The sequence below is a fragment of the Mixophyes fleayi genome, chromosome 9 (genome assembly GCF_038048845.1).
Source record: "Mixophyes fleayi isolate aMixFle1 chromosome 9, aMixFle1.hap1, whole genome shotgun sequence".
Lineage (NCBI taxonomy): Eukaryota > Metazoa > Chordata > Amphibia > Anura > Limnodynastidae > Mixophyes > Mixophyes fleayi.
Window position 1 is genome coordinate 3,277,815 of NC_134410.1, and position 25,702 is coordinate 3,303,516.

The 25,702-nt window shown below is 38.7% G+C and overlaps 1 long non-coding RNA gene across 2 annotated transcripts in view; it reads left to right on the forward strand.

Moving 5' to 3' along the window:
- The first annotated feature begins 6,603 nt into the window (after positions 1-6,603).
- LOC142101395 (uncharacterized) overlaps positions 6,604-25,702 on the forward strand; it is a 30,179-nt gene continuing 11,080 nt past the window's right edge. For both annotated transcript variants that reach the window (XR_012679002.1, XR_012679003.1), the window contains exon 1: positions 6,604-6,703. This is a non-coding gene — a long non-coding RNA (uncharacterized LOC142101395). The remainder of the gene's footprint in view (positions 6,704-25,702) is intronic.

The window sequence follows — 25,702 nt, forward strand, 5'->3', positions numbered from 1 at the left end:
TTCATGGAGATTTACGACCCTGTTAATTTCACATTTTCAATTGTCCTTTTTCTGCTATTTATATCTGACCGCACGTGTCTCCGTATTGTCCTCTCATTTTCCAGGCTGTAGCAGTGGAAATTGCGCACTCGTTATGGGGAGGTTCTCACGGGATAGAAATAAAAAACAGCATTCATAGAAAGCAATGGTACATGGTTTAAACATTGTTAGTATTTCCTCTCATGAGAGATATTAAATAATTTCATGCACAACTGCTCAAAATATTTTTTAAAGTTCTGCAAACATAAGATTGCCAAAATTTAGCATATGCTCTGTGGCATTTAATTCTCTGGAGAAGCATAAGGAACAAAACACGTCTGCTAGAGTAATTAATAAGCACCAATACAGATACTTCGAATCTGTTCTATCTGCATGAATCATATCCTTCCCTGAGTCACACCCAGTGTCAAACAATTTCAAGTTATTCAAGCACAAAAAAAAAAAGAAGGAGCCATCCTTTCACCTAAACCAATGCATACTTAATGGCAGCGCAGAAACAGGTCTTGGTTTTTTTTGTTGTAGGGAAGTTGGGACATGAAATTTGACGATATATAATAAAAGCAAAGCAGATAAGAAAATAAGTAGCTGCAAACGTGACATGTCGGTCACCCAAATAAAATAACTGCAACTGATATTGTGCAGTTATAAGGTATTTTGAGAATAAAGCCTATAGTTTGCAGACAGTTCAAGCAGCTTGTATACTACAGCTGAAGCACATTGGTTAATAAGAAAGGTGCTGTCTGTAGGGTGATAATGTGGAGAATATGCGCTGTCGTGTGACCGTGGAATGGGTCAGCGGACAGAGCACATGAAACATGCTCAGTAATGGATTGAGTCTTTCTCATAAAATAACTCTGGGGTAGATTTACTAAAACTTCTAAAAAGGAAAAGTGGAGATGTTGCCTATAGCAACCAATCAGATTCTAGCTATCATTTCCTAGAATGTACTAGGTAAATGATAACTAGAATCTGATTGGTTGCTATAGGCAACTCCTCCATTTTGCATTCTACACCTATGTGTCATCTGTGCAATATGATTACGGACAACTACAATACACTTTATATTTTCATGACACCTCAAGGTTAAAGGAAAAATATTCCACATTTATATCCACTTTATATTTCTATAAATGCTCAGTTCAGTATAGCATACATACATAATTTACACACAACCTTAACCATCAGCGTATTTATTAAAGGACTTGAACAATCCCCTAAATTGATTCCGGCATTTCATAGAAAAATTCCTCTCTCCTCCACAGGGTGCATGCAGGACAGCACGGTGGCTCAGTGGTTAGCACTTCTGCCCACTGGGATCGTGAATTTGATTCCCGACCACGGCCTTATCTGTGTGGAGTTTGTATGTGCTCCCTGTATTTGCGCAGATTTCCTCCGGGTGCTCTGGTTTCCTCCTACACTCCAAAAACATACTGGTAGGTTAATTGGCTGCTATCAAATTGACCCTAGTTTCTCTCTGACTGTCTGTCTGTGTGTGTGTTAGGGAGTTTAGACTGTAAGCTCCAATGGGGCAGGGACTGATGTGAGTGAGTTCTCTGTACAGCACTGCAGCAATAGTGCGCCAGCAAACGCTGCTCCGTTCTAGGCAAAATAGACGGATAACATTTTTCACCAGAGACAGGACACACAGAGATATATTATTGTAAGCCAGAGAAAATTAAAGAAAATATTTTTTTGTGTAACAAAATGAATAAACGGCATTTCATATGCATGTCCTTCTGTCTGTGCGAAATCCCCAGTCCTATCCCTCCGTGATTTCCCCAGAGCATTCCTGTTATTGCCTGTTTTGATTTAAATCATAAAAAACCCGGGATTTCAGTGCATCGTCCCACTAGCTTATTTGTTCGGATTTGTGCATACAGGCAATTAATTTGTTTGTATATGTAGTGTAATGACTAACTGGATGCAATTGCCAGTGATTCCCTGCGTGTTTTAATACTCCTCTTTGAAAAGTGATCCATATTTTATAAGAGGAGATGGCAGATGAGAATAGAAAAAAGAATCTTTATAGCAGAGCAAGTTTGCAGGAGTATATCTAATGATCCCAGTCAGTCAGCATAAAAGAAAATTTACTATTCAATAAAGATTTCTAATTCGTACTGTCAGCTACTTATGCTTTCAAAATACGTTATTGAAATGTCATAAAAGGAATATGTTATTTTAAAAAAAAGATTCCTGATCTCCTCCGTGATTGTATCCATCACTGCGGCAGAATAACTCTTCGCTGGCTGAATATCTCTCCTCTCGCACTAATCAGCCGGCAGTGATGCTTGTCTGCCAGGCGCCAAAGCAGTTTGAAAACAAGCGTTTGACCTTAATCTGAGCTAAACTAGTATATACAGTAGCTCACAGTCTGTATCACCTATACATGGGAGGCAGCCATATTGTCCGCTAGCCAATATTCAGGTGAATGTGCCCTTATGTCTTAGTAATGTCATAGGTTGCTAGTCAGCTGAATTGTGCACTTTAATAAAAGTTTTTCTTATGATTATAACGCAATAATTTTTTTCTGCTGCCTTAAGGTTGAAATGCGGCACTTATGAAAGTTAAAAAATATATCTAATTCTCTGAAGCATTAATGTTTAACTGTGTTCTGTTTTACAAAGTACTTGGGGAGGTCTGAAGTTTAACAACTTTCCATTGGAAAGTACATGGAGGATTATTACACGGAGCTGTTTGTTAACTATTTTGTTTACATAATTAAAATAGACCTGCAATTAATTGGTTATTGGGCTACAGAATAAATCTTTCTGTTGATTTTATAACATAAAGTTTATTCCAGATGCACAACATCCAGCTTTTTGCGTTGCTCACAGAAATAAATGAATGTGCTATAACTTGGTTTTGAGCCGCAAAATCAATTTTGTCGGTAACACAATTAGGTTTGTTACACAGAATCGATTGTGTTTTCCATACCACAAAATCAACGTCATCAAACATCACATGAGTATATAGTGTACCAAGTAAATTGTATTAAATAGAAGACACAAGCGGGTGTATGGTGAATGTGGGGATTCACAACACTAGCTCCAGATAACAACTGTCAGAAAACAATTACTGTGAGGATTCACAATGCTAGCACTAGATGACAGCTGTCCGAAAGCAATTACTGTGAGGATTCACAACACTAGCTCTGGATGACAGCGGTCAGAAAACAATTACTGTGAGGATTTACAACACTAGCTCCAGATGACAGCTTTCATAAAACAACTACTGTGAGGATTCACAACACTAGCTCCAGATGACAGTTGTCAGAAATCAATTACTGTGAGGATTCACTGCACTAGCTCCGGATAACAGCTGTCAGAAAACTATTTACAATGACCGCTACAAACACCGTTTCTCAACTCCTGTAATCAGCACTCTGCTAAGAACAGCAATCTGGCTATCTACCTCACCTGGACTACTGCACAGCTTTTCTTACTCTGCAATCAGCCCTTCAGGGAAAAGGTCAAGTCAATCAGAACAATTCATCTCATCTGTTTGTAGCTCATATATAGTCCTCAGTTCTACCAAATCTTTGCAGGAGCAAAGTTTTGTTTTGGATTTCACTGCTTGTGCTTGATGAAGACTTGTTTTGTTGGACTGTACATACAGATTCTACCTTCTCCAATCCTTCCACCTTGGCTTCATCCCCCGTTATTCTACCTTCTCCAGTCCTTTGACTTCAGCTTGTACCTCACTACCATTCTCCTCAGGACTAAGCGGTTTGGCCAGACTTCGTGTGTCTTTGATAGATGCCTTAGCATGTGAAGTGACTGCAATAGAGCCAAGCGTTATATGCATTTCATACGTCAGATTCTAAATGTGACTCTGGATTATGCTACGAGGGGGGAAATTATTAGGAAGTCACTGGAAGAGAACGGGAGGAGCCTAGGTCTGGGAGAGAATTTATGGATAGAGCTATAGATAATCTTGGAGAAAGGATCAGCACTTTGAATTTTACTCTGAAGCCTGTTAGAAGCCAATGAGTGATTGACAGAGAAGGAGCAGCAGATAAGAAAGGACAGGGAGTGTAGTTTAAACTCACATTTCATGATTGACTGCAGTGGGACTAGTCGGTGGCTGGATGGGGGGGGGAGCTTGGCTCAGCAGCTTTTCAGGAACATTTTAAAGGAAAAGGGATGCAGGCAGCTGAGTGACCCATCTCAAGGTAGCCCACTATGGGTCGGCCCAGTGGGCAAATACCTCTCTGCACCCAAAGCTCAAACAGCCACCGGAAATAGTCTTGTCATTATAGGCTAAACTGAATGAGGTTGCAATAGTCACGGTGGGAATGTATGTAGAGGGGGATACGGAGCTTGGAGGAAAGAACATGTGTTAGACATGTAGCACAGGTTTGAGATGTTGGCCAATATTGATGGAGAGAGATCAGGGGTGGAGAGGTAAATATGTGTGTCATCTACGTTACTTGTAATTTAGTTGTATATTGTTTGATATGTTGTAGATTTGAAAGCTAATAGAATGTAAGTTTTTAAAGAAAAGGAAATTGATTGTCTAAGCTTCCAATGATACTACTGCAGGATTCACAATGAGCTTTCAATCCTTCGGCCTCAAACTGCACAACAGAAGCACAGGAAGTCCAGCATCCATTGTAGGCTGGTTTAGAGAGAGGATGCAGCTCATTGGGTTAGGGATACTTGCTGGAGAGCCCAAAATTGAACAACCTGTATCCCTCGTACTAAAACCACAAAAATGTGGGGAGTCACACATCTACATTGAAGTGTTTTGTGTGTTGTGCATTTGTACAAATACAAGAGTACATGCAAAATACACATCAACACGTCTGTGTAAATGAGTCCTGTAAGCTTCATTGGGTAAACAAACTGTCTGTATACAGCATGAATGTGATATATATATATATATATATATATATATATATATATATATATATATATATATATATATATAAATAGTAAAATAAACTTAATGAATATATTGAAATAATTGGCAGTTTTCATTTATTGTACAATTAGTTGTTCTAGCTGATGAAAAAATTTAGTTGCATATTCCCACAGTTAAAATTATGTAAAGATCTCAGTACATCTGGCACAGTACCACTTCCATAAAACAGAATGGACTAGGAGGGGGATCTAACAAAGATAGAAGTGATTTTATGGCATATCTATTGAAGGGAAATCGCTATGGAACTTTGAACTTTTTCAGAGCTACAAATAGGACCTCCAAACATCGCAAAACCATAGAAACCATCTATTTCTCCATTGTGAAGTATAGAACAGGGGAAATCTAGTAAACAGTCATTTAGTAAATCACCTTGGAAATCACCAAAACTTATCTGGCTAGCTTCATTTAATTTTGTCTTAAAACCACTGAGATGAGTGAAGTAAAAAACGAAAATGAACTTTTATGCATATATGGAGCTGTACCCATTAATTTCAATGGCCAATTCATTTTAATTTGGTTTATAATATATTCTGAAAATCCCATTGAAATGAATGTGCCATTGAAATGAATGTGAAACCTGGTGCCCCCCCTCTCAAATTCCTCGCCCAACACTGATGCCTTTATTGGGTGGTGGGCTGCAAAGAAAAACAGTGTATCCCGACTCCCAGAGACTTCCAGGCACACACAAATAAACAATTGAAAATGCTGTAGAGCTCCATTTATTTCAATGGCCTATTCATTTCAATGGGGCTTCTGAATGTAGGGCACAACCCCATTAAAGTGAATTGGCATTTTTAATGAATGGGCACCTATAATTGGAGAGTATCTCCTTTTTCAAAGCACTCCACATCAATCTAAATCGCCACAATTTGTTTGATTTAGGAATGAAATCAAAATTTACAAGATTAGAATTCATGATTCTACTATAGGGAATTATGGTGATTTTTATTGAATTTTAACCTACTATACAAAAATCCATCAACGATTCTCCCCTTTAACTGATGTATATAAAAATATCCATTTTTCAATTTTACATGTAAGAACAGATATATCTTTAATATAAGTTTTGTTCTAACTTATAAGGTTTAGTTCCAATTTAATCAAACTAATTCTAAGTACTAATACCATCATAATAAGACAAATACACTTTGAAAGAAATAGTCTAATAATTAAAGTGGATAATGTCTATTATGTTAGTACATTGTACTCCTATAAAACACTCCAACAAAAGGAGTATTCAGCAGCGTACCCCAAACCACGCAGGTGCGAATACCATCGCCTCCATCGAAGAAGCGGATGATCAAAACAAGTTGTCCAGGACACGACTGAGTCAGCGATATGTTCGGGGAGATGTTGTGTATTTGTCTAAAAGCTTTGCTCTGACAGCAAAAACAATGTACTGGAGAATGTTTTTTCCCCATATCTAATGGAAAGAATAACACTCAGAGACTCAATTCTTGTAATGAAAACCCCACATTAATTTTATTTTTGATGTGTCATTGTAATTCAAGAGATGTTTTTAATCTCTGAATTGCTTAGGCACAATAAACCATTTAAAAAGAATTTGGCAGACGGCCCCAAGCCTTGCAACAGCTTTTTTTCATTTACAACTGTTTTTTTGAACCCGGCTATTGAAAGCTTTGTTGCACATATTAAAATAAAGTATCTTACTTCAAACAGGACTTTCAGAGAATATAATCAGGAGAGAAGGAGGAAACACAATGCGCCCGGCAGATGAAAGGTAATAATATAGAAAACACAACTATTTATACAGCGTTTCTTATTTTGCATTAGGCAGAGACATGAAGATAGATGGTTATTAAGTGTCTACTTTTATGTGGTTGTTTTGGGTTATCCAATGGTTTTCATTCTTCGCAGAATAATTTATAATTTCCTATTTAATTAATTTTGTGATATCAGCCATTCAGAACTGAAATTCAATTAAACAAAAAGTAAATTTTATTTCTAGTGGCAAATATAAGTGGAAAAACACAGAGGTATTTACCTTAATGCGCTAGATGTACTTTTAGTAATCTTCAACATAAAAGAGCAGTAAGAGCTAATAAAATGCTCAACATTTACCCAATTTAATAAAATGTTTCCTTTGTGTTGTGCTAATGTCACTTAGGGCTAGATTTACTAAGCTGCGTGTTTGAAAAAGTGGGGATGTTGCTTATAGCAACCAATCAGATTCTAGCTGTCATTTTGTAGAAGGTACTAAATAAAGGAAAGCTAGAATCTGATTGGTTGCTATAGGCAACATCCTCACTTTTTCAAACCTGCAGCTTAGTAAATCTAGCCCTTAATCTTGCTGTACCTGTCTAGTTACATTGTTGACAAAACAATCGTCAAATAGCAAGTAAGTGTCTATTGTCATATTAGTTTATAGGACTGTTTTGCTTGATATACAATATTATTTGAGCACATATTAAAAATAAATAGCAGCATAAATAAAACAAAGGAAACAGAAAAGAGAACAAACGCAAATTTAGAATTACAACGCGCCAGATTATTAAGTTTTCCCAAATGGTTTTTAAAGGAGCGACTCCAACAACCGTCACTATAAGACCTTACATTTAGTGTATCACTTACCATATTTTACCAGAAAGATTTAATTCCGAAACACACAACTTCTTCTCAAATTTTTGAGAATTTCACAAGGAAATTTAGAGATGTTACCTTCTGGTCCAATTTTTTCTGCAAACAGAAATTCTCCCCTGTTTATAGATGTCCTCCTAGATTGCTCGGTTGTATGTAAACTTTAGCGCCATCATGTTCAGTGACTTTACTGATAGGCTAACAAGGCAGATTTTTGGGTGATAACAAAGTTCTTCTGCCTAACGGTGCCACCAATGTACCCTGTCAACTTAGCCATAAGACCAACATTATTCATATTTATTTTATTAGCAGGTATTTTGATAGCACCTTCATAGTTCGCAGAACTTTAGAATTGGGGCAAAATGGGGGTGAAGCTAGAAATGATTGAGCCTGATGTAATGGAGTTGATATTGTTGGTCGTTTTGGGTAACTCAATAAACATCTCACCACTTACAGATTCTGCTACTTCTGCCATTTTTATGTTTAAATGAGAAATTTACGTGAAATAAAAAGAAAGAAAATAGCCAAATAGCACAACACATTATTATATTTTTGTTTCTTCTTCCGTTCCTTTAGTTGGAGTTTTGTTAGAGAAGTTTCTCAATATTGTAATAGGGGTACAATTTAAAACTGATTTGTCTCCTGTTTTGCCGGAGAAATGTTAGTGGAACAACTTCTGTGTTTGAAATGTGCATTAACTAAAATTAAATCCCATTTTATTACATAAAACTCACACAGGGGGCAGCTATATAAGGACTATACAGGGCACCGAACTCTCCATTGTTAGATAAGTCCATTTATAAAAGGAGACAGAATACACCCTATTCTGGACAATCATAGAAATGTTCTTTTTGCTCATATGCTCTCTCCCATCTCTTATCTTTTCCTCACCATTCACCGTTACATAGTTAGAGACTTGTTAGTCATGTGCTTTTGGTGTTTTGTATGAATAATTCTGTAAATGGTCTTTTAAGGGAGTGAGAGAGTGTTTACATATACACAAACACTTACATGACTCTAACTTGCTCTTTCAATGAGCACCTCCTTGCTCCCATTTACCTTTCATGTCATTGCACATATGTTGAGGCTGGCCCGTAACACACATGTGTACCACTAAACCAACATTGACATTATCACATATAAAACATGATGGTATACAGTATTCATCTGATTTTAACGGCAGCCCTGTATTTAGTCCTCCTCCTTCTTCAAAACAACTACATCCATACCCACAGTTAAAATACAATGTTTAAAATGATGCATTTCTGTTACCTAGAAGACTGCAAGTCAATCAACCAAATTCTGACATCTGACTTCCCCAAAATGATACAAGATAGAGAGACACCAACCACTTAAGCAATGTCTGCTTCCTCTAAAGTATAGAACAAACAACATGTAGGACTTATTTAATTAAACATAAATTAGTCTGTGATTTCAGGCATACTATTTACTACAATTAGAAACATATTTAGGGATCTGTTTATCAAGACCCATCTATAATGAAGGTTTTCTTTCACTTTCTTTACACAGTGATAGAAAATTGTCTTTCGCCCAGTTAATGTAGAATATGTCATGCTCGGGCCCCCAGCGATACTGGCTGATACTAATCTGAGGATTACCAGTGTAGTGTCGCTCTGTTCCTCCTGTCGTCTTGTCCTCATGTTCCGTACGGCACTTTACATGCCTATGACGTATTATTCTGAATTTCTAGGTATTATTGCATTTTTCTTCTTGAATATTCTGTTTTTTTTGCCTCTATTTTTCATGTATTATTTCTATACTGTACAGCGGCGTGGAATCTCCTGGTACCATATGAATAAATTGTACTAATAATAATGATAATGATAGTAGTAATAATAATAATAATAATAATAATAATAATAATAATAATACCTTTTATATTTCAGTAATTTCTTGTTGACCTGTAATAGAAACATTTTAAGGACACAGAGCAGAGTTAATGTTTGACTCTGAACTTGTTGATTTCTATGTAGTGATAAAAGTATTTGTTGCCAAAGTGATTAATACTTATAATGTTAAAATAGTTAAATTACATCTAAAAACAGTGACACAAAACAATATTTTATAAGTCACAAACCACCCCCACACACACACACAAAAACACTGCGTTACCTGATAATTTAGTTCTAACAGCTGGTCGGGACTATTTAGAGAACCTGACTTGTTTTATAGCAGATGTTATATTTTGTCAGCTTTTTTTAACATTTTCTATCACTTTGTTTCTCTACATTATGTTTCAAAGTTTTTGTTTTGTCTACTTGTCCATGTAATATTTGATCATTTAGTGATTTAAACAAATATTGTGTGATCCATAGTCAAACCTTTGAAGGTTACCGTACCTGCAAAGCTACATGGTTCTATAATGCTTAGACCCTATGGGACATATTCATTTCTTTCGATTCCCCGCGGCGTTAAAACTACTACCATTATTACGGTAATAGTTATCTGGATTTCAGCTCGCGGCTCTGGGAGCTGCGAGCTGAAATCCAGTGAGAAAACTACCGTAATAAATTTTTTAACGTGTACAATCACCTTAATAACGGTAATAGTGCGCAGAGCGCGAGATATTCTGCGTTTCCGCCTACAATTGAATATGCCCCCATGAGTGATTTATATAATGGGATAACGGAGATAATCTCTAACAGGGGCTGCCTAATTCTACAAGGGTTTCTTAGGTTTTGTCTGGTTTTAAAATTCTGGCGAACGCACAAAGTGCTCAGCGTTTTCGGTAAAAAATAAAAGAGACTTCTGCTATAGTAAGTAGTATTGCCCACACAGGATCCCTAAACAAGGAAAACCTCTCATACACGGTTACCAAGTCACTTGCGGTCATCTAGGAACATGTAATACAAATGCTGTTTGTGACACCATGCAGGATTTTTCTCCCAAAAAAAGAACTTAACATTTCTAGATAATCCGTATGTGCCCATAACCGGGAGTCATCCTAAACTTTTAGTCGGACGTCTTTTATTTTCTTCAGATGCACCTTTACATGGGCGCGCATTTGTACCAATGTAACAAAACTTCCATCATTAATTTGAGACATAAATGAGGCATAAATGAGGCATAAATGCACAGTATCATAGAAGCAAAATGGAAATGTGGATATTAGTCCAGTTGGACCCGCTATCCTACAAAACAATGCGCAGGTTGATTTTCTGGTGTAGGTTTCATGTCCCGGGATGTTGACATGTGGCTTTGAATGCAATAGGTTGGCAATTTGGTGCATTTGCGTAAAGAGATGTTTGCCATTTTTGCACATTCATACGTTAGGAAGAGCGCTGAAATAAATTTTAAGACCCAATAACCATGCTAAAACTTTTCGGTCACAGTTGTGAGATGTCGGTCACCATTGGGAGATGTCAGTTAGAGTTGGAGATGTCGGTTAGAGTTGGAGATGTCGGTCAGAGTTGGAGATGTCGGTCAGATTTGGAGATGTCGGTCACAGATGGGAGCACAAAATCTGAGGTGACACTTTAGAAATTGACAATCAATCACTCCAATCACTGCAGTACTCTGCAATTAAAGGATGTCACAGTGATTTCAGTAATATAATGAGCATCTCTCACCTGCACAAAGTGGAGGCAGCAGTCTAGTGGCCTGAACTAATCATTATGATAAAGCATTCTATTACATCAAAGGCCTAATGACATCTCTGAGGTATTAGTAATTAATATTAATGAGAATGTTGCCTTGCACTAGAAGCTAGGGACATTACTGAGACATGAAGAACAACCTATCTCCTGCCTCAGAGATGCAAATAGTTCCTAGAGATTGCATACTGATGAATATTGTTTCAGCTTACAAAATGGCTGCCTCCACTGTGCATTTCCAGCGTCTCAGTGATGCCACTAGGTTCTAGTGAAAGGATAGCCAGTATTCTCACTAACATTGGTTAAGTGCACAAAATGGCAGCCTCCACTATCTGTAAGCCACGGGTACTGTACACACTTTAAAGCTTAATTCTGTTGCAGATTATGCTTTTATATTCAAGCATCAACACCCAGGGAAGATTGTGGAAAAAACTTTACTGTGACCAGTACAGGTAAAAATTCATAACACGGAGAACTAAGTAGAAGAGATGAGATAAAAGAGATTATCCCAATAAATAGAGACTACATAGCTTAAGACACAGCGCCACCTACTGTCCCTCCTGTATAGTCGTTTAAATAATACTTAGCCTGTAACTGTTGTTATACTCAAACAGGTTCCACCCAAAATGAAAAGTTAACATAATGGGACCCCAAAAAATAACTTATTTGGGGTCTGGTGAAATCTTATATGTGTAGTAGTGCTCTACTCAGTCCCACAGGCAAAGTGTCGATATTAGTGAATAAAAAACTAGTATATGTATGAGGATGAGGAACGCTTGTCCACTGATGATGTACTGGCAGCGGAGCGAGCGGGAGCAAGCAGGAATAAGCAAAGCAGCGCCTGTCATGTACAAGACATTGGGGGACCAACCACATCACATAAACGACAGACGACAGGTCAGTCTTCTATTGTGGACAGTTCTTACACAACAGATTACACTCAATAGTCTGATTCAAATACATAAAAGTAAGAATGTTTCCATGGACACAACGATCGAAATGTTTTGTTACCTCCGATACAATCATGTAAATCGTTTTACTGCGATAACAATGCAACGCTGTACTCTGCTGTACAAGGACAGAATAGGAATATAAAGGACATAAAACAAACAAAAGTGATGAAACTTAAGAAGACAGATTTGTAAAGAAAACAGCGTGACATAAAAGAGTGGACTCTAAAGCACAACAAGACGTGCGCCTGTTCCGTAAGGAAGAAAAATTGTTGCTAATAATTAATTGCAATCAGTTTAAATGACTATTTGATGTGCAGTTCCTTAATTACTGAAACATAAAGTAGGCCAACTCAGCTCCTGAATACCTTTTCCAGGCAGATTAGAAAACAATAAAAAAAAGTTGAATTCATTAATAAGAAGAATAATTGGAAATTCTAAAGCGTCCGTCAAATACTTTCAATATGAACAGTTGCATTTTAATACATCATTTTAATGGTTGCTTAATTACCTTCGGCATCCTGTGGAGATACAGAAGACGTGCTCACAGTTTTATTCTCCAGGCTGGCTTGTATGTTAATATGTGCTTAGACTGACAAAGTCAGTATTAAAAGTACTACATGCTCTAATATGTAACCAGCGTGTTATAATAGTATCATACATGATAAAAGGGTAATTGTATATATCATGTATACTCAGGATTGTCCGATAAGTGTGAGTTATGTTTAAGTATGTGTTGTGCCCCGTTGGTATGAAGAGATGGACGTGAAGAGGTTACCCACTTTGGGGCAACTTTTGCTCTTTGTTCGGTACTCTCACTGTTACAGAAAGTACTGCTGGGGCTCAGAAGTCGGTGGGTAACTGAAATCTTTTGCTCTGCCAGGTGTGTAGTGAAAGCATCACCTGATTGGACGGAGATCAAGGCCAATAGAACCAGATGCCTTTCACTCATAGCACTGTGAAACTTAGGGGTATAAATGTCTAAAGAAGTAAACATTGGGAGTCTGATTCATTAAGGAACATAAATGCCCATACGTGCCCTATATTGTGTAAACGTGCACTGCACATGCCCATAAATGGACTATATGACAGTGAACACAAGAACATGCAATTCATCTTCTAACACGAAGGACTCTTACTGCAGCCTACAGTTACATGGGTGTAACGGGGAGAGGACCGGGCGTGTGCACGTAGTCAGTGTACAGTAAGGGGCGTGCCCAGCTGGAGCTCATGCAGCAGCGTCCGATTCAAGATTTGGGCATCTCTCGGGTACGTGATTTTCTGTTGTATCACTGGCACCAGCTACAGGTCAGGTGTAAGTGCTGATTACTAGTGATGACAGCTTTGTATACATCTAGAACAGGCCTGTCCAACCTGCGGCCCTCCAGATGTTGTGAAACTACAAGTCCCAGCATGCCCTTCCAGCTATCAACAGGTTGTCTACTGGCAAAGCATGCTGGGGCTTGTAGTTTCACAACACCTGGAGGGCCGCAGGTTGGACAGGCCTGATCTAGAACATGTGTTTGTATCAGGAGCAACTGTAACAATGTATTTTATGTACAGTAGATATTAACAACATCCTAATAAATGTATTTCATTAAAAAAAATGTTTTTTCATTGACAATATTATTAACAGGTGACAATAATTGAAAATTTTTCTGTGCATTCTGCTAGTACTTATATTTCACTTATGTATTGGACGTGTACTGCAAGTGCTATATATGCAGAGCGGACCTAAACCCGTATTCAACAAGAGACGTCTCTTCAGATCCACTTGTAGTTGAACACGGATGTGCATATACTCGATTTACGTGCGTTTTTAAAAAAAGAAAAACGCACAATAGGTTTGTGTTTCGTGCTTTAATGAGTCAGGACCTGGATGTCTGTAGAAATTCAGAAGGCTGTGAAGCTTAATAGAGAGAAATAAATTGAATATGTTTTTTTTTTTTAGCAAAAAGTTAAGATATTGCACTATGCAGTAAGTCTAAATCGCATGTGGGTACCAAACGAATTATATCGCATGGCCTTACCCTGAGCTGGGTATTACATTGTGCCTTTCATCATCATCATCATCATCATCATTTATTTATATAGCGCCACCTATTCCGCAGCGCTGTACAGAGAACTCATTCACAACAGTCCCTGCCCCATTGGAGCTTACAGTCTAAATTTCCTAATACACACACACACACACACACACACACACACACACACACACACACACACAGACAGAGAGACTAGGGTCAATTTTGATAGCAACCAATTAACCTACTAGTATGTTTTTGGAGTGTGGGAGGAAACCGGAGCACCCAGAGGAAACCCATGCAAACACGGGGAGAACATACAAACTCCTCACAGATAAGGCCATGGTCGGGAATCGAACTCATTAGCCCAATGCTGTGAGGCAGAAGTGCTAACCACCAGGCCACTGTGCTGCCCTTTCTAAGAAAATACCCTGGTAGGCCACATACAAACCATTGGTTAGGCTTTTCGGCAACTAAACAACACTGGGGTGAAATGTAGACCCTGATCAATATGGGGCACAATACGGGAATAGAACGGTCACGTCAAAATTAGCACAAAGTACAAAATCGAGAGACAAAGAAGCTGGAGACAATCGCTCAGGACAGTCATCACCTGAGTACACGTGCCAATGCAACAACGTGTGCGCCTGCAAACATACACAGTTAGAGCACACCAGCGGGAGCACGGAGCGATTGCTTCACACATGACGTATCATGCCGGTTCCATGTAAAGGTTTTAAAATCGTGCAATAAATGTAACCGAATAATTAATGACAGATTTCAAAAATATTGTGAACTTTACACAAAAAGGATATAACTGGAATACAAAGAGAAACTACTGTGGATTTCTGAGCCGCCCACTCAGCTACACACAAAATAACTAATGTTATTAATATTTTACTGGTTCTTTGGTTATGTCTGGTTACAAGTGAAATGTGTCTCTTAAACCGTCATTAATCCAGATCAGCATCCGCACGTTTCCTGTGTACAGGTTACATTGGCACTTAATAAGACGCCTTGTGCGTTTGTTTCCGTTATAATTTTTATATGTCTGTACACCATGTGTTAATGTTCTGTAATTATTTTCATAAAGGAACAAGTTCAATTGCTGAAAATGATGAACAGCTGGTGAGGATGTCTGTGTATCCATCGAGCGAATGTTCTTTTATAATCCTTTATGAAGCAGAGCAACATTTTACACTTAATTAAGTCACAAGAATAACGTTTTAGGACCCTTTAAAACCGACTTCATGTATTTTGTCTGCGTAAGAGAAATCTAGAGGTCCCTCGTAATGTAAACATTCACTGTGGTACAAACAAAATAAATATCAGCCTTAAAATTGCACAGGTTTACAATGCAGACAGAAATACTCATAGCTTGCAGTTAATGAGGTAATAATTGCTATGGCTTAGCTACTGTATGTATTTATTTATGCTCGGAAATTGCAGGCTACAGAAACACATGAAAAAATAAATGCAAACAAATAGCCAGGAATAAAACAAAAATATTGAATTAGAGGATATAATTTGCATTCCCAGGCTTTAACGTAACTTTGCATATTGACTGAATTTTCTGAGCAGATGCATAATAATTGAGGAGTCTCAATCTCCAAACTAAGACAATTGTGGCCTGATTAAATCAATAGAGTACAGATCCACGTGTCTAATGTTTCAATCAAGGTAATTTTAGGCAAGAATATTTGGATATTTAGTTAGGAAATCTATATGTCACCTCAGCAAAGGTCAGAGGAAAAGATCGCTGTATGGAAATAATCACCTGCACTTCCTCCTGCAGTTATTGCATTTGTAGCAGAGTGGCTGGTAGTATAAGTACTGGAGAGAGATTAGGGGTATATTTACTAAATTGCGGGTTTGATAAAGAGGAGATGTCTGTATCAACCAATCAGATTCTAGTTATCATTTTGTAGAATGTACTAAATAAATGATAACTACGACGCCAACATTTTTAGCAGCACTGTGCAAAGCACTTTAGTAAGGCACATCAGTCCCTGGCTCAGTGGAGCTTACAATCTAATATTGTCTCTACTAGAAACACATACCTACACACCAAGGGCGATGTGGTCTGGCTCAAAGACTCTGCAGACCGTTGAGTGTGTAGCCATCTTTAATCTAAATGTCCAACTCACTTTAATCTGGGGTTCTCAACTCAACTATCATTAAATATATCTGGACGACTTTTTCAGAATAACAGCAGTGACTGAAACACTTGGGCAGGACGTTGCAGGATGATAACAAGAAAAAAATAAATTAAGTCATGGCTGAGATACATAATCTGTGACACTGACAGTTCTCATGCACTCAAAATACCTCAAATCTGACAAATATATTTCTATAGGTCCGTGAGATTGAGATACTGTCAACTTTCCTGCAGCAGAGAACGGGTTATGAGGATAGTCACTCAATTGGGCACATTAATAGAATACTAGCGCACAAACTGTGGTATTGCCCACATCAGCCAATCCGGTTCTAGCTGTCATTATGTTAGTGCAGTTAAAAAAAAATGAAAGCAACTATCTGATTGGTTACTGTTATGTACTAGTTTTCATAAATATCCAATAATCTTACCGCCAATTAATAATTATTAATTCCTCGGATAATTATAATGGTCCTATAGATTATAATCTATAGCAGTGTTTCTCAAACCCAGTCCTTGGGACAACTAGCAGAGCAGGTTTTCCAGATGACAAGGGAAATAATTTTACCACCTGTGGATCTGTTACAATGTGTCAGTCAGTAATGATTACACCTGTGCTGAAGCAAGGAGATATGGAAAACCTGCCCTGTTAGGGGTCCTGAGGACTGGGTTTAAGAAACACTGATCTATAGGACCATTTTAATTATCCTACTTTTATTGTAAATACAATATATATCTGAAAAACCTGAAAAAGTGAAATTTACACCGTAGCAGTACAAATAATAAATGATAAAAATAAGATATTACAGCTGATTTTTAGTATCTTTTTATAAGGGGTTATTGTACATGTTTATTTACCGATTTATACTTTATATCAATAAATAACAAGAAAATCTAAAACATTAAAATAAAAATGAGATTCTCTCTGGATGTAGGAGAGGTTTATTAGCAGACGGCTTGTAAATATAGCAGACACGAAGGTAAAGGTAATATTGCAAATTATAATGTTTACTGGAAGTGCATTTTATAAACTAGGTGCAATGGTCTCATTAAAAAACAATAATATGAAATTGCTTTGACTCCCACATACAAAGAAATATATTATATTCACAGACATAAAGAGATTTTACGGTAATCTGACCTGCTCGGCGTAGGAAGACAAAGTGTCCTTTTGAATTTAACAAATAATAATATTTACAGAGAAGAAGCTTTTGTTTTTGCAGAACCTTATGTTAGTGAAGCGACAGCTTTCTGCTGATAGGCAATTAGACAAGTTAATTATCCGGCATCCTAACGCTTGCAAATAAACGGGAGAAAAGCAGGTTATAAAAGTGTCTGTATTTCCTAGGAGATCACAGTTCGGACTTAACTGTATAAATCTATGGATACAATATAGAGCAGCGATAGGCGGCATGTGGCCCTCCGAGCCTTAACCTGTGGCCCTCCGAGCCTTCACCTGCGGCCCCCAGCTCCTCCCTGATTTTGTGTGTTTGTAACAGCTTGTAACACTTGTTTAAAATCCCTGCTGGTATGTTATTACAGATAGGTGGCTCCATCTTTGATTAAAAGTATTGTTTTAGCTTATTACTGAGATTAAGGGTAATGTGTGGCCCCTTTTGAAGATTAGAGGGCCCCTGAAGTGTATCAGGTTGCTGGTCAATGATCTAGAGTGAAGTTTTCAATCTTCTCTTTAGGTCATCCTACAGAGGATTCACATTCAGCAGTAACAGGAGATAACTCACCCCAGGGCAGTGGGCTGGGGGCATCCCTGCTCTAGCACCGGTTATTAGCTCAAAACAACAACCTTGGAATTAAAAATATGAATATCAAATACCATATTTAGATGCATGCTTAACAAAGGGGGATTTTGGTGTATTGCGCAATGTATTTAGACCTTTAAATTTGCTTTATATAAAATAATATTCACAGAACTATATGTAATGTCACATTCAGGATGGGTATTTGATCAGTAATACAGACCTATGCGCTGCAGACTTCATGTCTTTATGTCTATTAATGAATAGAGACAGCGTGACAAAAGGGGCAGGGCTTAGTTATTTGGGGGTTTAGCATCAATGATTGTGGGCAGGGCTTGGGGCATATATGGGTGTGGCTTGGATGGACCGTTCAGATATATGCAAACCTTTATATATAATTGAGACGGTTATTAAAAGTCAGGAATTTATGTCAGGAATCGGTGATATCACTGGGGCACAAATGATCTGATTCATCTTCGGACATAATTCCCTGTATCTTGAATGAAACAGCTCTGTGAATGGTCAGGAACAGACCTTAAACTCTGCTCCCCTCCTTGTTCCCCGGCTGGACTGCTCGCACAGATTTACAGGGCTAAACATAGGATTTGTAGAGGGGGGTTTCCACACCACGCTGCCAGTGGGCGTGACCAGCATGCATGGGGGTGTGGCTATAATATTAGACAGTGCTTAGCTGCTCTCCAACTCTTCCTATCCCCATAATATACATGGGCAATGCTGCGTGCACTACTGTTAGGTGCACACAGCTCTCCCTTTTCAAGCAGAGCCGTGTGAAGCGGGAGCAGGGTCCAGACACCTCAATTATACAGTGCCCCAGGCTTGGAGGGGGGTTTCCAGGCACTAGGTTTGCCTATGGATTTGTACCCTTACTCACTATGGATCCATAATTTTATGCTGCTTGCAGTTATTATTTTATGCCCACGAGGAGCTCCGCTTCACCTTATCCGTGGCATCGGCGCGGGTTGGTGGTCCTGTCTCAGCCTCCCATACTGCACCAGTCAGTGCTCACTCTCAGAAAGACGATCACCATTCTGCAGTCAGTCTGTCTCCTGTCTGCCCTCGGCCAGCGGACTTGATGCGTCACCTGACAACACAGTGGATCCATCCATTGGCCAGCACCAATCAGCCAATTGAAAGAGTCAGAAGGGGTGGAGCTTCCTGCCATTACCCAGAGCCTATGACAGTTACTAATCGTACATAAGGATAAGAGGTGTGTTGGGCAAACATGAAAAGGTGCTTAATATTTTAACAAAAAGCATATATGGGAGTATATTTCTTTGTATTCCTATACCATCCCTCCCAACATGTCTGCCCGTACCAACGGGACAGGAGATGTGACCACGGCAAAATGAGAGCATGGACACATTGCGATGGGGACGTAGCAACGACCCACTATGGCTATAAAGCACTCGGCTGCCAAATATATGCCTCCTGTCCCCCACCATTCCCACCCAGAGGATAAACATGTTCCCTGACAGGACAGCGGGACAGAGTCCTAAAATCAGGACTGTCCCGCTGTCATCAGGACAGTTGGGTTTTATGCTATACAGAGGATAGTAAATATATCAGTGTTGTACTTTGTGCTGGATAGAGAGCATCAGAATCACCTTCAATTCTCTCCATATCTGCATCTAAAACTCCCTGTAAACCACCGACCATCCTTCATGTGACACAGCTCCATATGAAATATGTTAAATCCTATTAAAGCAGCATTTTTTCCCCCCATGGTAATCAGAATTACGGCTTGTGTAGTTCATTTTTAGCATGAAATGTCTCCTGTCAAACAGCCTCATGGCCAACGTGCACAATCTGTCCTCTAGCAGATGTCTCACAATAAGACGTACGGGGGGTTAGAGGACAGTGGACAAGTGAGGGAGAGAGAGAAAAAGACAAAGTCTTCTTGATAACACTTTCCTACTTCCGGACAGTGAGAGCTTCACTTTATCCATCATCTGTTCCTTACTGCTGCATACGAACAATCTGAGCAACCAGCCATGCAAGCAAAACTCATCACTTGATGTATTTTTTATTTAACAAATAAAGCTGGAGAGTGTCCTTGTGTACACGGGAACGTCCCAAAGGAGTCATTTCTACTTTCTAGATGTTGTAACTTTTTATGAAGATGGGTGGAAGGCAGGAACAATGTCTGCAATTAGTTTTACAGCTAAGCTGAGCTTGCCAAACCTTCGTTTAAGGAGCCTGATATATAACCAATCCCTCCTTTGATTAAAAATACTGTTGCCATATATATATATATATATATAAAATATTTTCTGTATCGCTGACACCTCTGTAAGTTAATCTCTTTTGCTCTTTTTGTTGACATTTGAAACCCCGTATACTTCCCTCTGGTGGCCCTCGTCCCCGTCTCAGTGAGCGGTATTATGACTTGTAATCCTCTACAGAAAGCCGGTGATCACTGTCTATCACTTTGTGTGACAGGTTATAGTCGCACAGAAGTAGTTGACAGCGATTTTAGTAAATGCAGATAATGATAGAGCGACAATGTCCTGTCCACTCATCACTTTGTTGCCATTTTGGTGTGATTAGGGGCCCAGGCTTCGGAAGATCTGATTTATAAACTATAACCTCCCAACATCTCTTGTTCATTTATTATAAATACATTCATTTAGATTTCTGTTTAGAGAGAAGGCTCCAATTATGCAAAATATTCTGATTAATGGTCGTTAGATCTTGGTAAGAAGTCTGGGGATGGATTCGCGGTTCGAGCGCAAGTTGTGGGACTGTGAATTGCCGTCCGGTGATCTCTACCCTTCCATTTCTTTGGTTGTCAAGACAGTTTCCTTCACATATTTGTAAATATATTGAGGACCTCATTTAGAGTCGGACGCAAAGTCCGTTTAAGAAGTGTAGGAGTGGGAGTGTGCCCCAGCTTGGTAGGGTATTACAAGTGGCGAGCAATCCCAGTTGCGTCCCATTCCTAATACCCTATCGAGCTGCGAGCAGTTCCTGCAGCTAGCTCACACTTGCGCCACCTAATTCCTGCCGCACAGCTTTAACCCTGTTTTGCATCTGCGCCTCACTGCGACATGGATGTATGTACATGGTCACGTCTTCACAAATGTGTTCCTCCCATTCTCTCGTAGTGAGTCGCAAGCTGTCGCAAGTGTTAACTGCGTCCAAGATGCAGGCGGATTTGGTGCTTTCTGTACATGCGTGGTAGTGTTTTTTTGGTGGATGCGCCTAAAACGAACTTTGCCTCCGGCTCTAAATTAGGTCCATTATGTTCCTGCTGCGATTTTGTATATCTGAGAAAGCCCAGTAGAGGTGTTGTTTTTGGTACCACTGCCTTACACCCCAGATATCGTATATATTTGTACAATTAATACAATATGTCAGTAAATCAGTCCTCATTAGTGTTTAATATGTTTATTTATCTGGTGTAATAATAATTTATTTTAAACCCTTTTTGACTTGTAACAAGTTTCCATCTCATCACAACTTGTCTATCCTCATTCCCATCATACTGCTTGGTGAGCTTCAATTTTACCAATTAATATGGGAACGAGGAGTCGTCCGGACGGTGTTAATTACATGTGTCCATTAAAAGTATAATAAGAGATCGTATCTTTGGCAACATCAAATTCCTGTTTTTAGATAAACTATATAAAAGTATAAATATTTCCTAACATTACAGCTGCATTTATATGGCTACAATGTATCACTGTGTTAATGTAATAATGTAACACAATTGCTGTATTTCAGTATTCTTTGTTTTTTATGTATGTAGATTTCCCCTGTGTCTGTGTTTCTATCATATCTGTTTTACTCTTTAAAATGTTCTTGTGCAGGAGAACAATGCAGGTAGACAACACTGTAACTGGTGATTTGAATTTATTGACGGCTGCGTGTGTCTACAAGGAACAATGTGCGCTACATACTAATAAAATGATGGTTTATCAAGCGCATGCATAATTATATCGACGTCTGAGGACTGGAAGGAAGATGCCGCAGAAAATGACTGGTCAGCAATGAGTCAACTTAAGTCAAGTTTAGTGAACTTTAAAGTTAAGTTGTGTTACTTTAAAGTTAAGTTGTGTTAGGATGTTCAAATACATCAATATTTACAGCTTTAGCTAAATAGTGATAAGGAAACAGTAACCAGTAAGTATCGTTTATCTACTAATGGAAGATCACAGGCTTTCTTTGAAGGTCATTAATGCCACCATCTGCAAATCGGCTGGGTAGTTGTGTTATGGGGTAATGCAACAAATTATATCTGAAAAGGGCCAAGTTGTGATGGCGAGACGCCTGGGTCAGAGCATCTCAAAAACGGCCGGTCTTGTAGGGTGCTCCCGGTATTCAATGGTTAGTACCTACCAAAAGTGGTTCAAGTAAGGACAACCGGTAAACCGGTGACAGGGTCATTGGCTCCCAGGGCTCATTGATGTGTGTGGGGAGCGAAGGTTTTGGGTGGTTAAGTCTATTTACTAAGGACATCACTATTGCCATCTCAGGATGGCGTTAGCCAGTGGTCAGCCCAAGAAGAATGCTTCATTTATTAAAATATGGCATTTTTTAAGTATTTTGTTCTTTGTACTTTGTTAATTTTTTTTTTCTTCTGAATCTGAAACAGAAAAACCCAGGTCCAGGCTATCAGTCCCTGTGCACATACACAGGCTGTCTTACGTATACATAGATGGACCCTGCACTGGTCTAGTGAGTGGTAGGACGATCCTCTCCGCTGACAGCCAGTATAGCCGGGGAGCTGACCATCGTTTACCTACCACGGTGACAATTCCCTGATAAATTGTGTTGCCGAAGATTTTCTATCTCTAGCAGATAAATAAAGTACTAAGTTTTACTGTGTATCTGGTGCATAATGAGAGGTTCATTGGTGTAAAAATTTAGCAACCAATCAGCTTCTAGCTGTCATTTTGTAGAATGTACTAAATAGGTGATAGCTAGAATCTGGTTGGTTGCTATAGGAAACATCTCCACTTTTCAAACCCACAGTTTAGTAAATATACCCCCAAGTGCCTCGATTCTGTTCTGACCCGTCCTGCTTTCATCCAAAGTAAGAAATAAAATGTCTTATGGAAAACTAATTTTACGTACATAATTCATCTTTCTCATGATTCAACTATCACGTCTCATATCATCAACTAAACCCTATAAATATATCTGTAACTCCATTATTGCATTATAGAATCCCAGCCCTGTGTTTTCTATGTTTTACACAGATAGAATGTTTAAAACATTGTGTGATCAGGGAAATGACTGAATAATGACCGGGTTCAACTACAAACAGAACTGAAGAGATGTCTCTTGTTGAATACGGGTCTAGGTGCACTCAGCGTATATGGCACTTTCTGTACTGAGACAGACACTGCAGGATACGTACAATGCCTATGTGGAATACAAAGGCCCAGCAGAACGCACAAGAAATAATAATATAGGGTCTGATTCATTAAGGAAAGTTAAGCCAAAGTAAGTAAGTAAGGCTAAACCATGTTGCATTGGAGGGGGAGGTAAATTTAAAATCTAAAGACAGATTTATAGTTGGGGTTAGGACATGTCCTAGATCAACTTTATATTTCAGTATAAAAATAAAGCTATCAAGTATTTGTGTGCTACATGAAAAAACGAAATAATATTAAATAATAAACTAATTTGCACCCCTTGTATTGTAACGTGGTTTTGTCCAGAAAACTTTATTAACAAAACTCAGTTTTTTGCTTAACTTTCGTCAATGAATTCAATGAATCAGACACATAGCCATTAATGAAAAAACATTAAAAAAAAAGGTTTTTGTTAATCTTTTTCTCTCTCCATGAAATACAGTTATTAGGATGTTAGAATTGTCTACTGTACATAAAATGGATTTTTACGGTTGCTCCTGATACAAACACATGTTCTAGCTGCACACACAGCTGTCATCACTATCACTCGGCACCCCCCCCGACCTGTAGCTGTCGCAAGTGATACAACTGAAAATAACCTACCTGAGAGATGCTCAAACCATGAATAGGATGCTTCTGTGTGCGCTGCAGCTTGGCACGTCCTTACTGTACACTGACTACGTGCATACGCCCAGTTCACTCCCCAGTTTTCCCATGAAATCGTAGGCTGTAGTAATGGTCCTTTGTGTTTGAGTAGACTGTTGCTGCGTTCACTGGAGTGTTCTCAGTGCGCAGTCCCATTTTGCGCAAAATACAGCACATATCGCCATGTATGTTCCTTAATGAATCAGGCCCTGTGTTTGTTTGACAATATTTTATAGATAAATAAAAAAATAGATGTTGAAAACACTTATGTGCAGATGTCCCTAATCTGAATAGTCTGTTTTTTTTTAAAAAGTGAATGTAATATTAGAAACAATTACAAGTTTCTAATGTACCAAAACCATCTAATGTTGAACAATCATATATTCTGAATAATTGCTGCGGACACATAAATTTCTCGTTTAGTCTCCGGGGAACCCACCTCCTTTTCCTGACTGACGCAACTATTGGGAGATTGGGGTCACCCCTCTTTTCACCAGAGGCTGGAGCACAAGAAAATCACCCTGCTATGATTGGGCCACCAGGAAAAGGTGGTGCAAAATCCTCAGTGTCTCCGCCTCACATGTTAAAGCGTTATCATTGAGTGTTGGTTTTAATAATACATTGCAGAGATCCTAATGAGATAACAGTGTGTCAGACACCTCTCTAGTACTCTCAGGCCAAAGACCAATGTCTCAGTTCATCCCAATCACAAATACTCTTCATGTTCACATGTGAAGAAAACTGAAACTGAAATATATTAATAACTTCAGTTGTAAGTTCAGATGTGAATGCAAAGAGAAGGTGTGATGGGGATCAGCCAATCTGGTGACAGCCGCAATTTAGGAGCCGTTTTCTCAAGGGGACCACTCCCCTAGTTTGGTAATGAGCCCTAACAAGCTATTTGTCTAAGTTACACCTCATATAGCCCTGTACTCTATTTGTTTTAATCTCCCGCACAGTGTTTGAGGTGGAACAAGAGAGAGGAACCAGGTCCAGTAATAATATAGAGAGACTGACGCGTTTTGCCTGTGCAGAGGTGGGATAGCTGCGACTTTGGTGCTGCAACTTCGGCGCTCTGAGGTAACACTACTAACAGCAGTTAGTGGTGATCGATCGGAGCACAACTGCACCCCAGTGTCACCTCCGTAGTGCTTTACAATTGGGAACAAACACATTAATAAAACGATACTGGGTAATACAGACAGAGGGGTAAGAGGGCTTGGCTCGCAAGCTTACAATCTAGTTTTGTTTTGGCTGTTTTCTTTTAAAAAAAAAAAAAAGAGGTTATGATAGATAAATGTAGAATAACGTAGCTATCACTAACCTGGTTGTTTTGACTTGGCCATCTGGAACGGTAGTCCCAGTTTTATGGCAGAGTAAGGGTTAACGGACGGAAGTGGTTAATTTTTTTCTCTCTTTCCTCTAATGTCCTTTTAAATGTTAAACAATACAAAATGCAAATTACTGTTTTCCCCCCCTTACAACAGACAAATTATGCATCTTTAGAGCACAGTTCAGACAAAATGGTTTATGAATTAATTATTCTTTGCAGTGAACTGGTTAATGAACATAAATTGACCGAGAAAGCACTTACTGCTCCGACCTGCTCCCTAACA